The sequence below is a fragment of the Peromyscus californicus genome, unplaced genomic scaffold (assembly GCF_007827085.1).
Source record: "Peromyscus californicus insignis strain IS unplaced genomic scaffold, ASM782708v3 Scaffold_15__1_contigs__length_86483966, whole genome shotgun sequence".
NCBI lineage: Eukaryota > Metazoa > Chordata > Mammalia > Rodentia > Cricetidae > Peromyscus > Peromyscus californicus.
In genome coordinates this window covers 19,113,984-19,119,983 of record NW_026294447.1, presented here as the reverse complement: position 1 = coordinate 19,119,983, position 6,000 = coordinate 19,113,984, and the positions used below count along the sequence as shown (strand labels likewise).

Here is a 6,000-nt window from a genome sequence, read left to right as displayed (position 1 = left end):
AGACATTAGCCGGTCTGCTCTCTGCTTTCTTTGGTTCTTAGGCCTGCCACTTGGGCAGATATCAACTCAGAGGACTGAAGAGATGGCTTAATACACATTGTCATCTATGAACTCCATAGGAGAAACTGGTTCTGCTATCTGGCATGTCCATGAGCAATTCATTTGCTTTTATTTAATAATTTAATTAGCCAAGAAATCAAGTTTATCTTTTTTATTAGCTTTCCCCCAGAGTAAATTGTGCATGCTTATAACTTGCATTTTTAATTAGCCCAATAAGTAGCTCCATTTTGTGACCTCCACTGATCTTTTCTCACTGTATATATTTGTTTCCTTGTGCCTGTGTTAGGCACTGAAGGAGAGAGTCATGACCAGAGTGCTCTCTTTGAAGCCAGCTGCCTGAGATCAGTCCCAGGTTAGCCAAACCCTTCACAAGCTTGGTAACCTTAGTTAAGCTGGTCAAAAACCTCTCCATATCCATGTCCTCACTTGCAAAATAGAGATAATATTAGTATCTATATTACAAACTTTCTCACCCCAGTGCTGTCATAAGAATTAAATGATTTAAAACACGCACCACGGTTGGAACGGTGCCTGGCACATGTTAAAAGCTCAGTAAAGTTAGCTATTATTTTTACAAGTATTTCAAATCCTTTCTGGAACAAAGTCAGACAAAATAAAGTTTAAAAGTACCAAACATGTCCTAGGAGCTTGGCGCTCTGTGAAGGGCGGAGATGAAGATGAGTAATGTGGGTAGATATGGCACATGTGCAAAGACCTCTCAGAGGGGGATGCAGCAGCTAGCTGTCTACTGAGATGCCTCCAAAAACGTAGCCTCTGCTCTAAGCATGCAAAGTAATGGGTATGGATTACAAGGTTCTAAGACACCTCAGGTGATGACTCAGAATTGTCCATGAGACTAAGGAGTGCAGGTGACATAAAGGTCAGAGTTGTGGATCAAATGCTAGGTCTGGGCCAGATCCTATGCCATTGCTAAATGTTTTTTTTTCTACAAATTCAGATCTACTTTGTTTATATTGAGACCCTTTCTTCATTTGTTTTGTATTGCCAAAGCCAGAGGCCACTCCCCCCAAACCCGCTCTAGCAAGCCAGCTCCTGTGCCCTAGTCCGCCTCTCCCTCAGCGTGTTTGAGAACCCTTGTCTTAAATAGACTAGTGTCTGGTTGCTGCTCCCCATAAATGCCGGAGGTGCCACTTGGCTGGAGGTCCAAGCTTCCTGCTATTACCTGCATTTTCTCCTTACCCTAAACTTCTCATGCTGCTCACCAGCCCACAGCCCCCAGAAACAAATCCAGGTGTTTCTGAAACTCTTTGGATCCTCTTTAGTAGTAATTTATTCCATATGTTCATTGCTCTGTGTGTGAAATGATTTCAACAAGTTCTCCCTCCCGCCTTTTTGTCATTGCATTCAAATTAGCCCACAGTCGAATCCGATGGAGGAGTAACGCTTTCAGAAACACCAAGGCCCTGTGCTTAGGGGAAAGCCAAGGGATATTGCAGCCGGTGAGAGGAGGGGAAAAGAACAAGCAACTCGGACTTGATGCCATTAGTCTATAAGGAAAGGAATACCTCGCAGGGTTGGGGGGAGCAGCTTCACTGGAGTGTTCTGCCTGCAGTTTGCATTTCCCCAGGGTGTCAGTTTTATGAAACAAAGTGACGGGATGATTTCTATCACTTGAGAAGCTGTGTTAAAAAAAAATTGATGCACTGGCAACAGCAAAAATTGTTATGGTAGGAATCAAATTGGTGCTTCCTTGCTGGAAATGAACGGAGCACGAGGACCTGTCAGTTTATTTCTGAGCTCGGCTTTTCAGACTTTAATTTGAGAAAGCAGAAGAAGGTTTAATGGAAATCTGAATCACTGTTAGAAGAGCCCTGTATTTTAAATTTTGATCTCATCGTTGTCTCTACGATCAAAAGGAATCTGTGCTTTATGCTTAGAAGAGAAAGCATTGTCAATTCTAAATCTATTAATGTGGGAGGGAGAAGAAAGGGATGAAATATTAAATGAATGAATTCTGTAATTACTAAGAAAAAACTGTTATTTCTAAATCAGGGCATTGGCCTACATTGTGCCAACATGAAGAATCTTCAATAATTTGCATTTTTTGAATGATCAAAATGTGTTTTCTTAATCAACTTCTGTTAATAACATCTTCTCACCATGGAACTGGAGTTTAATAACAAATATCTCATTTTTGCCCATTTCTCAGAACATTCTTGCTAAAATAGTCATTCCCATTTTTACCTGTGGCTTTCCAGGGGAGAGGGGGGGCAAGATTCGTATACAGCAGAGTCAGCAGTAACCACTGGTTTCATTCTGCTGTTGAAAAACATTGTAAATGCAACTTTATAATTTGAAATCCTACAAAATATACATTCCCAGAACTGACTGAAAACTGCCACCACTATGACAATAATTTTTTTACTGATTCAGTAGGCATTAGTTAAGATCAAGACACTATACTCTGAACCATATGTAAATTAGCTCATTAGCCTATTTCAGTAGCTCTAAGATGTGTGTTAATTATTTTCTCCATTTTACAGATAGTAAAATTAAGGCACTGTTAAAATGGGCAAGTGACTAAACTAGCATTCAAACCAAGTCCATTTGCATAGAGAGCTTACTCTCTCATTGTTAAAGTTGCTTGGAAAGTATACTATAATAACATTATTTCACAGATGATTCCTATTTATAATTGAATCTGGCTCATAACTCCCTTAAAATGTTCCTTTTCGGCTGAAATTTTCTATACTTGGTGTCCATCCAACTGAGTGGTGGCAGGAGGCAAAGAAAATACAACAAGTTCTGGTTGAGGCAGGAACAGATTTTAAGATTCTGTTTAGATTTTGAGACAGTCTGGAGCCTGGACCAGGATCCAAAGCCTGTTGAAAGAGAGTTGCCTTTTCATAACAGCATGGAGTGAGAATTTCCATAGAAACTTAGCTCAAGCACAAAAGTAGACCTGGCTTTAAATAATAGATACGTAAGTACAAACAAGTGTGCGTCCTATTTGGTCTCTGTTGACATTTGGTTACAGACTCAGTTGTTTCAGGTTTCAAGGTATGTTCCTTTCCATCCAGGGGCTTAGCTCTATCTCCCTAATGCTGGCAAGGGTTGGGGTTCACATTCCTGCTTTTGGTTCCTGGATTAGCTTTTGAGTTGTACACTGTACTCTGGGGTCTTACTATGTATGATGTCTCTAGAAGTGGGAGAGCACTGTGTTCCTATTGTTTCCTTCCTCATCTCTTCTGCTTGTGGAACCTTGACCTAAACTTTTGATAGCCTTACTGCTCATGGCCTTTTGCCCATACTTGGGCTATTTGATCTGGATCACTCAGAACAGAATGATGGAGAAGGTTTTCTTTATGAGATGAACTAGAACAAAATCTTAGATTCTTGGACATGTCCTGACTGTATTTTCTTCAAGGAGTCTATTGCATTCGTGTGTTAAAGTTTAGAGATACTCAAAGAAGTTACTTTGAATGTACTCTGCTGATATTTTAATATTAGTATCCACCATTTTGCTGAGTCACACTCTGACTTCTTACTTTCATGACTACTTCATTGCACTTACCAACTCTCAATTTCTCATTGTTTTTGAGACAGATTCATTCATGCTTCCCTTTGAGTATTCTGATTAGTTGTACCTCACTGTCCAGGGGGTACAACTAATCAGAATACCATCCTTAAACTTCCTTATATTTCCTTGACTATATCTCACAATCAATCAATCAATCAATCAATCAATCAATCAATGTCAACCAGAACTATTTTCTCACGCTCTCAAAAAAATTAATTATATTAGTATTAATACATATGCATACATTCATATCATTTATTAGAACTCAAAATTATAATCCACAATTCTTACTATAATTGAGCAGTTCATTCTTCATTAAATATGCATTGATATCTACTAACTACCAGCTTTTAGATAAGAACTGCCAAACAGAGGCTTGGAGAGATGACTCGGAACTTAAGAACACTCACTTTAGTAGAAGATCCCTGGGCTGCTGCAGAAGCAGGAAGGAAGGACTCCATGCTGATATAGCCAGAGAGCCAAAGGGAGAGCAGCTGGACGGTAGGACAGAGGAGAAAGGAACACATGATCACTGGGCCTGGTGAATGATACAAAGATTTTGAATTTAGCATGACGGAAGTGGAGGGATATTAGAAAGTTTGAGTGATGAATGTGATCTGTGGTTTCTCTGTGTTCTGTTGAGAACAGACACATATGGTAAGGACAAAAGCGAGGAGAACTATTGGGAAAATACAGTGGCTTCAGAGATAAAGACAATAATAGGATTTTATACACAGCTTGAAAACTTCATTCTTAGACTGCAGGACTTTGTATAATATACATATTTATATAAATATTATATAGTCTCAACATATGGTATCACTAAGGGTTATGAGCTTTGATCTGAAGCTTGTGATTGAGAACATAATTGACAAGAAAGATGTTTCCTTACTAAATATAATTACTTAAAAATCTTAAATAAACTCAAGTAGCTTTAGCATTTGGGTAAAAATTATACATGCTGTATATATACATATCCACCCATATTTACATACGTGAACTTAAGTACTTATCTCAAGAAGTATAAATAATCTAATAGGCAAAGCATTCCATGCATCAGTGTTACTATTCTTCAAGATTTGAGACTATCCTAATATTACCGAATAATCTATTTTTTAATTGGAGCTGAAAGTAAAGCTCTGAAATCAGAGCTCTGACAGTAGTTTTCTATGGCTATTCGTATTACCTCATCTTGGCAGGAGCACACAACTCATTTCAGAGGCTATAAGAACAAGGCAGGGTAGTTCTAATGTGAAGTGGGTAAAGGGCTTTCAAAGGGAAGCCAGGCAGAAGTAAAAAAGCTGAGATCCTCCCAGGCACAGGGCTCTATCTAGAAGTGTCTAGGCAGGCTGATGCCTCGATAGGGTGTGGACCTAAGAAAACCTGCCCTGTGCACCTGCTCACTGTGTGGTGATGTACAGAGCACATGCAACAGGCTAAGAGACTGAGTATAGTTTACTTCAGAAATTCTTTGGCTAGAGAGGCCTGAAGTAACCAGGCAGAAATTGAGTGTTTGACAAATGTGTGGTAGTTTGACTATTAAAATCTCTGGTCACGGATAATAATGCAATGCTCCTTGGCGGGCAAAATGAAAAGCTATCAGAGTAATATTTGCTTTCATCTGCTCTGATATAATGCCGAGAGTACCCGCTTATTTGTGGTTTCTTCCTGGGGTGCATTCTGAATCCCATAAATTTCAGTTCCAGGGAAAACAGTGCTGAGGTGCAGGGAAAAAGCCCAAATTTCTCTTCTCTGATTTAAAAACTGTCTCCCACAGTGAGCTTCTCTGTTTGTCAAAAACTCTAATTGGTGTTTTCTCAACTTGCTGCTCGGCTGGTTTCTTTCTATTGATTTCATTTGGGGTTTGTAAAGCTGTATTTGGAGCCCTTTCCAGAGTTTGTTTGGAAGCTCATTTTTAATTTTAATGAAAATGCATTTTTAAAAATGTATATTATACCACCCTGCCGATTTTGCTCAAATAAACCTGCTACTGTTTTCAATGACTTCCAACCATGTTAGTGCCCTCAGTCTCACTCACTAAAGGGACCCCTGTGCTACTCCTGGCAAAGTAACAAGATTAAGTAGAAAAATGAATGTTCTTCACTGTTTTTCAAGACTCTTAGCCAACAAAGGAAAAAAAGATTCATTCAGGATCCAGAAAACAGGTTTTCCCACCTCAGTTCTGAACAGCTTCCGTTGCCCATTGGAAGTCTCATTATTCTGAAGAATCCAAATTTCTGCCAAGAAATTTAAAAACCAGTAATAAATTTAGGTTTAGAATTAAATAAAATATAACCATAAATTTCAATAAATTTGATGATTAAGAAATATTTTTAAAACCTTTCATCTTTATCTGTTGTTAATCCTTAGAGCAAAGTTATAGTGACAGACTCTAATGT

At 38.7% G+C, this 6,000-nt stretch overlaps 1 long non-coding RNA gene across 1 annotated transcript in view; it reads left to right on the top strand.

Moving 5' to 3' along the window:
- The first annotated feature begins 3,010 nt into the window (after positions 1–3,010).
- Positions 3,011–6,000, top strand: part of LOC128110718 (uncharacterized) — a 37,380-nt gene continuing 34,390 nt past the window's right edge. Inside the window, exon 1 of the long non-coding RNA XR_008218292.1 lies at positions 3,011–3,081. This is a non-coding gene — a long non-coding RNA (uncharacterized LOC128110718). The remainder of the gene's footprint in view (positions 3,082–6,000) is intronic.